This window comes from Chenopodium album, chromosome 7, assembly GCF_948465745.1.
Source record: "Chenopodium album chromosome 7, dcCheAlbu1.1, whole genome shotgun sequence".
Lineage (NCBI taxonomy): Eukaryota > Viridiplantae > Streptophyta > Magnoliopsida > Caryophyllales > Amaranthaceae > Chenopodium > Chenopodium album.
Window position 1 is genome coordinate 24,956,170 of NC_137840.1, and position 10,211 is coordinate 24,966,380.

Genomic DNA, 10,211 nt, shown 5'->3' on the forward strand with positions numbered 1-10,211 from the left:
GAGATATTTTAATAAAAACATCCTCATCACTAGATTTTTCACACTTTCGCCTTGTTCAATAATCAAATGACGTGAAAGGTATTCATCACTAGGTTTGGTTTTGGGGAGACACATTTGGGTGTCTACAGGTACAACTCGAGATTAAACCCCAATTTATCACGATGATAGGAAGGAAGCAATTCAGTGGAGCTAAGGGTGAAGACTAAAATCTTCATATTGCAGATTATTGTCAGTATTGTAATACCATTAGGCAAGCTGGTGTCACACAAGACCAAATCAGGGAGATTCTCTTTCCTTTCTCTTTATGTGGAAAAGCCAAATTATGGTATAATTGATTGAAAAGAACTGCACTTGGTACAGTTTACCAGGAGACTCTTGTTTTACATTTTTATAATAATATTATCCTGCAGAGAGAGCAGCTGTACTAAGGAGTGCTATTCAGAACTTTGCCTAAAAGGTAGATGAAACTCTATATGAGGCTTGGGAGAGGTTCAAGGATCTACAGAGAGAATGACCCCACCATAATTTGAACAATGGCAGTTGATCCAAGCCTTTTACAATAGGATTGGGAATTCATCTAGAATAATATTGGATTTTGCAGCTAGTGGGAGGTTTATAAACCTTAATGTTGATGATGCAGGTCAAGTTATTGAAGATATGACAATACATAATTCCCAATATGGGAATCCCAGAGGGTTTGCTAACAAAGAGAAATATAGTGTCGACTCTGTATCCTTCTTACAGGCTCAATTAACCTCTATTTGAAAGATATTAGATAATATTAGTATTGTAAATGTAGCTAATGTTTCTGCAATTAATAATAATGCTAAATGAGGCTTTCTATGAAAATTGTGGAATTGTAGGTCATTGGGAGCAAGATTGTAGGAGTTCCGTGGAGCAAGTCATTGCCTTTCATGCTTATAGGCCGAATGACTCATACTCCAACACCTACAGTCCTGGGTACCGGAATCATCCATATCTTTCCTACCGGAGCACCAATGTTCAAAATTCGCCACCTCCACAAGAATCACAGGTGCCACAACAAACTCAGCAGAAATATTACCACCCCTATGCTGGCCTGAAGAACCAACCACAACAACCCTCCTCATATTCCGACCCTGATTTGGTAGAAATTAGAGCGATGCTGGCTAGTATGCAGAAGCACATGGAGAGTAGAGATGCCCAAATTGATTCGATCATAGCACATAATAAAATTGTAGATAATCAAATTGCGCAGATTTCTACTACTTTGCAAGCCCGTCAATAGGAAGCCCTGCCAGCACAGCCAACAAGGATTATGGATCAAGCTTATACAATTACTCTAAGGAGTGGTTCACACTATGAAGGGCCCCCTATGCCCAGAGATGATGAACATGTTTTAATAAATAATGCTAATCTTGATTCCATTAAACTTGACAATGTAGCTAATAGCCCTGCATGGCTAAAGAGTAGTACTAATTTTATTGATAATACATTGTAGGGTACAACTCTAGGGAAGGTAGCAGCTCCAAATAAGAGAAGTAATGCTCCAAAGCCAGTTATCAAAGTTCCATTCCCGAATCGTCACTTGAAAACAAATTTGGATAAGCAGTTTGGTAAGTTTCTAGAGATGGTTAAAGATTTGCAAGTACAGTTCCCTTCACTGAATTAATTACACAAATTCATGCATATGAAAAATTCATGAAGGAAGTATTAACTAGAAAAAGGTCTATTAGTCAGGTAGAGACAATAGCTTTCACTGCAGAATTTAGTGTTGTACTTCAAAATAAATCTCTACCTAAACTAAAAGATCCGGGTAGTTTTTCTATCCCTTGTCATATTGGCAACCTAATGATTGATAATGCATTATGTGATTAGGGTGCTAGCGTTAGTGTTATACCATTGTCTGTGTGTTCTAAGCTAAATATGGGTAAAATAGAAACTACTAATTTTACTCTACAAATGGTCGACCGTTCCTTTTAATACCCCTTAGGTGTTTTAGAGGATGTTCCTGTTAGAGTAGGTAAATTTTATATACCTATTGATTTTGTTGTTCTTGATATGGCTGAGTGTAGGCGTCGTTCGAAGTGCGCCTACGTTAAAGCATGTTGTGAATATGCTTGGCACTCATAGGAAGTGGGAATTGACATTATGATTAGGGACAACGATTAAGGACAAAGCAAAGTAGGGAGCCACCAACAAGTTTTTAAGGAACTTGTAAACCGTTCACGGATCATAAAAGGCAACCACGAGAAAGGGACAACGATAGGCAACGACGATTGACCCGTGAAGGTTACACCCCATTCATAATCCATGAGATTACTAACTCCATATGGTTCGGAACAACGAAAGGAGGATCGGGGATGATGGTACGAAGTGAGTAAAGAGTCACATTCGCCCGTATTGGCCTCTACTCGATTCTTATAGTGAAAAATGATTCTTGCGATCTCAAAGACATACAAACAAAATATACAATTTGCTCCAAACTATTATTAAGCTAAATTGGTTTAATATTAATGCAACACATTATTCTAAAATATTAATGATCACTTCGATTAATAACAAGATTAAAGGAACCTAAACCGGTTGTCTAAATTATCTTATTAAGCATGATTTTGAATTACATATTCCCTTTAACATGCAATATGGTGATCATAAAAAAATGTAATAGAATAAAAATTAATATTGGAAGCAATTTAACAATAAATCCAACAATATAAAATCTTTATAAAAATAATATAAATAAAAGGAACATAATTCTTACTTTTATTCTGTTTGCTTGCAACTATAAAATAATAAACGAGTTAGTAACTTCAAGGAAATAATAATAATACGATAATTAAATTAAATTAAATAGAGTTTATTTGGGGCCAAACCCTCAATCAATTCTACCTTTCACGCCTTAGCTTAAGGACAAAACCACGAGTAAAGTATGGACTCCTTGGAGTGCTTGAAGAAGGAATTTTGAAAGAAAAGGGGTAGGTTTGTGTTTAGGCTAGAGCATAAAAGAGAGAAAAAATTAGAAAATTAATTGAAGCCCCGTACATTAGAAATTAGGGGGTATTTATAGGAAAAATGTGTTGGGGGAACACACGGAACCCTAAAATGATAAATGCCCTAAAAAATTGCACCGCGACACGGCAAAGGGCACCATGACACGGTGCCTGGCACTGTCAGATGGGGCAGGTTCCCGTGTCACGGTGGACAGATGTATGACGCGGGAAATATTTAGGGTGAATAAAACGCGTGAAGGGTTTACGCGGAAATGACACAGAATTCCCCGTGTCACAGCAGGGGCATCGTGTCACGAGGAATCCCACCGTTAGACGGGGCAATTTCCCGTGACACGGTGGACAAATGCCTTGACGCGGGAGTTTGTATTCCATTTTTCCGTCTAAATTCATTTTTAACTCTAATTTCGTTCAGCATTTTTAAGTGTCGATCGATAATTTCGATCCATTTCTAATTTATTATTAATATTTGGGATAAAATAAATAAATAAATAAATAAAATGAATAAAAGGTTTGGGCCAAAATAAATAATAAAACAATGAAATAAAAAGGTTTGGACCAAAATTAAAAAATAACAACTATGCTTTGACTAAACATCAAGACTTATCCATGGACTATTAAAATTAAATACGATTTTTAAAGCACTCTCGGGATTAAATACTAAACCCGACCAATAATGGGGGTGAAAGGTTGTTCATCATTGAGTTTGGTTTTGGGGAGACATTTTTAGATGTCTACAAAAGCCCCCGCTTTGAATGAGTTTGTAGAAACGTCAGTTTCGAACACGATAGTCAAAGTAGTCGATAGGGACGGAGAATGATTTAACACGTTTTGGAATCCTGAATCACTCTGTATACGCTGATACCTGCAGAAAAATATTAGTTCCACAAATAAAAGAATAAAAGGATAGAGTACGTATCTGACACCAGTGTATCGGTGACAAATGAGTTTGTCAGCTTCTTATGCTTGACGGAATCCACCGTATGACGTTCGTTGAAATGCTTTCCTTGCCTGAGGAAAGCCGACTGATGAATTTGGTAGCTTTCTAAGCTTGAAGAAACCTACTGGATGATACTTTCCATGCCTGAGGAATAGTCGACGTACGGTTTTAGTGTCATTCTATGCTTGAAGAAATCCACTGATAATGCTTTCCATGCTTGAGGAAAGCCGACTTGGCGGCTTTCTATAATTGAAGAAATATTCACCGATAACACTTTCCATGCTTGAGGAAAGCCGACTTGGAGGTTTTCTATACTTGAAGAAAAATCCACCGATAATGTTTTCCATGCCCGAGGAAAACCGACAACTAATATAATCGCTGAAATTTGCAAGTGCATGATGGTTCGATTATCCCTGAACGTGGGCCGCAGATGATTTACCTTCAAGTCGACTATCCAACTATATTAGGCGCTTAAAGTGTCGAAAATACAACCCTAATGCTTGTTAGGAGTAAATCGGTAATTTTCATACTAATTAAAAAATTTTCGCGCAATTCCGGTAACAAAATAACTGACCAAAAGTTGCAAAAAATTGCTCTAACTTGGTAAAAGATGCCAGAGTATTTGCCAAAAGGTCGAAAGGAGTGTGTAGGACAAAAAAAAAAGGACACCGTGACATGTGGATGTACCTCGTGACACGGTGACTATCCCCGTCAGACGGTGGATATTGCCCGTGACGCGGGATTTTCTTTTTTTTTGGAAATCTTACCGTTACCAAGTAACGGGGTGCGTGAAATGGGAACGGAGGAGCGTAACATTATATTTTGCTTTAAATTTGCTGCTTCCTTCCCTATTTTCTCACTCCTTCACCATTTTCTCACTCTTTCTTCACCATTCGCTTCTCTCTTTCTCTTCTCAATTTATTTTTTTAAAAATTTCCACTGACCACCGTGCCACGCCCGGCGTCGCCGACGTGCGGGGATACCCACCGTGACACGGTGTCCGGCTACGCACAGGTTACCCCCTTTTACTTTTTATTTTTTTTTGAATTGTTGTCGCAGCTGCTGTCGCCGTCACCTGAGGTCGCCGTTGCTGCTTCCACAGCTCCGCCACCGTTCCAGATTCACCATGACATGGATGCAAGTCACCATGTCACGGAGTCAGCTGCCCGTGCCGCGATGGTTGCAGTTGTGGTGTTTCGGGTTTTCGAGCTTCTTTAGCTCAAATATTTACCAAATTTACTCCAATTTTTTGCTACTTTCTTCATTTTCAATTTCTCACAAGGATATATGTAAATTTCCTTTACTTTGTCTCAAATTTTATTGTAAATTCCATATTTGCTTGAAACCCTAAAAAAAAAAATCAAATTGGGGGTTTTTAATTTTGAGCTTCCATGTCAAAATTCTTGCTATGAATTGACTTGTATATGGATGTATGTATGTTTGTGAACAATTCGAGACCAAGTTTGTGTATTTTGGTGAGAAATTGTGCAAATCGCCATTTTTGGTACTACTTGCGTGAAATGGTGTTCTTGTTGTTGATGTTGTTATTTTGCACTTGACATTATGATATATTGGTTGTAGATCTTGAAACATGTTTGGCTTTGTATATGTACTATGTTTTCATGGAGAACATAGTATCATGCAATTAGGAGAATATAGTATTAGTTCGTCATGGAAAAACTATATACTAGGAATAATTCCATTATTTTGCTAATTTTTAGCCTTGAGGTAAAAATTTTGCGTACAATAGAAAATGCCACTTAAGGTAACTGTTAAGTCGCTTTTGAATAAATAACTAAATAACTCAGGCAATGATGCTAAGCATTTAGATTTTTATTTTTGTAATATCATGCCTAGACAACGGGATCGCGATCTTTCTACTCGTGGCCGGCGTTAGGCTTTTCGGGAGGACACTCCCACCATTCCTAAAGGCATGGATGACGATGCCCTAGAGATCGAGCCTCGCCCTTATTCGAGTAGGGGCAGGTGGGTTCCACCTCTGTGGTCGCCAGATGAATGGGTTTTCTACCGTGAGAACCACGTTTCTCACCGTCCACTTGCCGGCATAATCATTGGCACGCTTCGCCATCATGGATCCGGAGCTGGAGATTTGGTTCCTCGACTTTATGGGATTATCAAGAGGGATCCTGTTATGAACGCCTTTATGGAATTTGCTGGTTTATTAGATTTTTATTTGGCAGTCGTAGGGTTTTGCAGTCCTCGAGGTTGTGGCCCGACAGTCGTTCGCGCGTTATTGGAGTATTTTTGGGATACTACCAACACTTTTCAATTTGCTTGGGGGGAGATGACAGTGACCCCTCTAGATTTTATCATGATCAGCAGTCTACGCTTCACCAATCGGGTCGTTCGGCAATTTTCTAACCTTAGTTGGGAAGCGGCTGATGTAGCAGACTTGTTAGGTCCGGTCGTTCAGCACATTAGGACTCAGCCGGTGCCTTGAGGTGGTCCTAAGAGCGGGCGATCAGAGTTGGCTTCTGCTCAAGCCCATGTCATTGACATGGATGAGACATCACCTGAGTAGCGAGTGCAGATCTTCAATTTGATTCTCATTTCCATGACTCTTTCTTTCGATAAGAGTTCGCGTGCGCTCGTTTGCTATCTTCCTTCTTTGGTCAAGATCAGTGAGATATGATCCTTTAGTTGGGCCAGCCTTGGATATGCTGATCTTCTCTTGTCGCTACGTCATGGTTGTAGGCAGCTGAATGACCAGGCCCTTGTCACTGTCTACGGTTTATGCAGAGTCGTAGAGTTGACCATTTTTCCTCTTCTTGTTTTGTTTTAATCCGCTTGACTCATGTGCTTAGAGACTACTTTTCATTTTTGCTATGGTTCTATGAGAAATTTCCAGGATTGGCCCCTCGACAGCGTCGTGGAGCGGTGTATGACTTCTCTGTCGGAGCTAGCTGCGGTGACCGAGGCGAGTCACAAGTGTAGTCTGTCCCTACGCTACGCGGGCTGCTACGCCGAGGCACCTCTTCTATTGGTGTAAGAATTGATTTTGTAACCTGTTATTCTCTACCTTGACGTTATGTTCGGCATTTCATTGCAACTTTTTATAGTTTTCAGGTTGCTATTGATATCCAGTATCGGCCTTGGGCTTGGATGACTAATCATCCCGAGGCCTTGCAGCTTTGTGGTGTCCTTGCCTCCACCGGAGTCGATACTGGACTCTCGTTTGCTTAGGGAGTTGATAAACAGGGAAGAGCACTACATTTTTCCTTAGCAGGAGCTTGTGCGTATGGAGGGCGATTATTCGCATGACTTGCTTCTCTCTTTGGCTCCTCCCCCCCGTCTTCCTGAGGTATTATTTATTTTGAGAATTTTTTTGCTAGTCTCTTTTTAAACCGTCGAATAACCTGATTACTCAATCGTATTTTTAGACGACTGTTCGCCGTTTGGGTTAGATTGAGGTCCCGCCTCAATCCGTTCGCTACCTAGGGCCGATCGGTATTAATGAGGACCATATTGGTGACGCGCCAGAGGGTTTCAGACAAGCGTAGGAGTCTTTGCCTGATGTGTTTGAGCCGTTAAGCTTTTTGACACATTATTCATCCTTTTTTAATACCGCTTGTTACTGATTTTTCTTTGCTTTCTTCTCAGCCTACTCACTCGGAGATAATGGGATTCATGAAGCTGGTTGACGCTTTGAAGTACTACATCATCAAGCTTCGATGTGGTGCGAGTTGTCGGGCGGTTCTGGCGATGTTCTTGAGGTATGTTCACTTTTTTTTCATTTTTACCATTTGTTCTATCTTTCACCATTGACATCTTTTAATTTTGTGTCTTTCAGGAGCGACGGAGGTCCCGCTCGTGCTCGAGGCATAGAGGCTCGGATGAGGGGGAGCCTAGTCGTGGCAGACGATCTCTTGAGATTCGTCGGCATTCTCATTTTCAGTGGGATCCTCAGCTTTCTCAGCCGTTTCAGGAGGCTCAGTGGCAGCAGCCTCAGCCATCGCAGCCATTCCAGCACTTTCAAGGTCAGTGACTGCGACATTCATCTTCACACTCTTCACAGCCTGAGTTCAGGCCAGTCATTACTCCTGTGGATTAGGGTTTATACTCAGTTACATTGTCTAGGGCGCTTCTTCCACCATTTCCTGGCTTATTTTCAATTCCAGTGTATGGGACGATGCCTCCACCGATGCTTCCTACCTCTTGGTGTCAGTTTACGCCGTTTGCCAGTTGGACGGGTTCTGCTTTGCGCTTGACTGCTACTTGAGCTACAGGGACCAGCAGGAATACTACTCCTCGTACCCGGATGATGGAGGGACTCTTTGGTTCACCGCTCCCGTATTCACAGGCTGGAGATGAAACTGATCCTCACTCTTCTAGTTCTACAGATTTTTGACCGAGGGTCTTTATTTATACTTTGGTTGATGACACTTGACGTTGCTTATGCATCATGATTCACTTTGTACATTATTCACAGCTTATGCATTTATTAGTGTGTATTAGTTTGTGCTTGAGACTCATTGTGTGTGATTGTGTATTTATTAATGACGCGAAAAAAAAACGTAAGTGGAGGGTACTGACCTTCCCCAAAAGAAAAAGAAATAAACAGCAAGACAAGTTTTACATATCCTCCAAAAATAAGAAGGAAAAATAAAAATAAGCATGGAAATAGGACAAGTTTTACAACTTCCCCAAAAGAAAAAGGAAAATAAAAATAGAAAAATAAAATAAGAATGATAAAAATAAGAATAAAGTAATAATAAATAATAAAATAAAATAATAAATAATAAAGATAAATAGAAATAAGAATAAAGTAATAATAATAAAATTAAATTACAAAAATAAAATAAAAATAAAAAAATAGATGGAGAATTTTATTAGGAATGAAACTCTGGAAAAACAGAATTAAAAGATAAACGGTGAATACAAAACAATAAAAATCCAGATAAAAATAGGTGAAGGATAAAAAATGACAACGCGTGGGCACCGCAACACGGCACCGTACACCGTGTCACGGCATTGTCTGCCGTGTCGCGGCATAAATTCCAGTGTCACGGTGCGCGTATTCTGCAACGGTGTGGTTTGCGCGTATAGAAAGATAGATTTTGAGTATATTCGTGATATGCATAATTACGAAACATAAAATAATTAGAATTTCATATTTCAATAATAATGTCTCATAATTTTGATAATACATTGCGCGACAGGTCTTATTCTTTGACCAATGCTGACAAAAGAGAGTTGGAATTGTTTCATGTCAGAGGCTTACTAGCCTTGAGACATGTAGCGATTGAACATGGTTTTCTTAGGGCAGCTTTAGACTATTGGAGTCCAGAAACTTATTGTTTTAATTTGATTACGATGAAATCTGTCCCCTGCCGGAGGATCATTGCCATACCTACCCTACGTGAATATTATTACCAAGACTTTGAACGCCATCTGAATCTGACAGATCCAGATTTAAATAGAATTGTGTGCGGTAATGAAGTAGACTTAGAAAAACTTGAAAATTTGTATTTCAATCGCCTTGTCTCTGAGTCTTATCATGTATATTGTAGAAGGGCTTATATTTTTTGCATGTTTAGCAAGCTTTTATTTGCAAACGGTAGGGTAGGACATTGTCTAGCGTCTGTGCTTGAATATGTTGAATCTGGGAGATCTCCTATACCTACGCACCTTGGAGAAACTTTGCGCGGCCTTGACAAAGCAAAAGCTGACCAAAAGCCATCAGGAAGGGCTCTCTAGTATTGTTGCAGGTAAAAACACTCTCTGAGTAGCCCCCGTGACACAAAACAGGCACCGTGTCACGGTGCACTTCTGCTGTGTCATGGTGAGTTTCTGCAAAAAATAAAAGGCTCACTTGTCGCCGAACGTGGGATGTAGATGGCCTGCTTGTTCCCGGACTTGGGCTATAGATGATTCGCTTGTCCCCGGACGTGGGCAGTAGATGGTCCGTTTGTCTCCGGACATAGGTTGTAATTGAGACCTGCAAAATAAAATTTGCCAAGGGACTCGTATATACTATGATTGACTTGACCAACTAACTTAACCAAGCTTGACTTGACATGACCTGACATGTGTATAACTTGTGGTTGTGTGTGTATATGGTGTGTGTGTGCAAACACATGCAACAGAAAATGCAAAAGCAAAAATTTTTCATCATTTTTTGTCATGAGACGAGTGGAAGGTACTGACTTTCTCCCGAAAAAGAAACACGTCAAAAATGAAGTTTTGTTTTCGAACTTCCCTCAATAAACATTTCGAAAAAGTTTTTGAACTTCCCCAAAAGAAAATAATGAAAAAGGGAA

General features: G+C 39.8%; 1 non-coding gene across 1 annotated transcript; it reads right to left on the minus strand.

Annotated features, from left to right (window-relative positions):
- Window positions 1–421: 421 nt before the first annotated feature.
- LOC145641180 (small nucleolar RNA R71) lies at window positions 422–528 on the minus strand. The gene has a single exon (XR_014115243.1). It is a non-coding gene; the product is annotated as a small nucleolar RNA R71 (small nucleolar RNA).
- Between the last annotated feature and the right edge of the window lie 9,683 nt (window positions 529–10,211).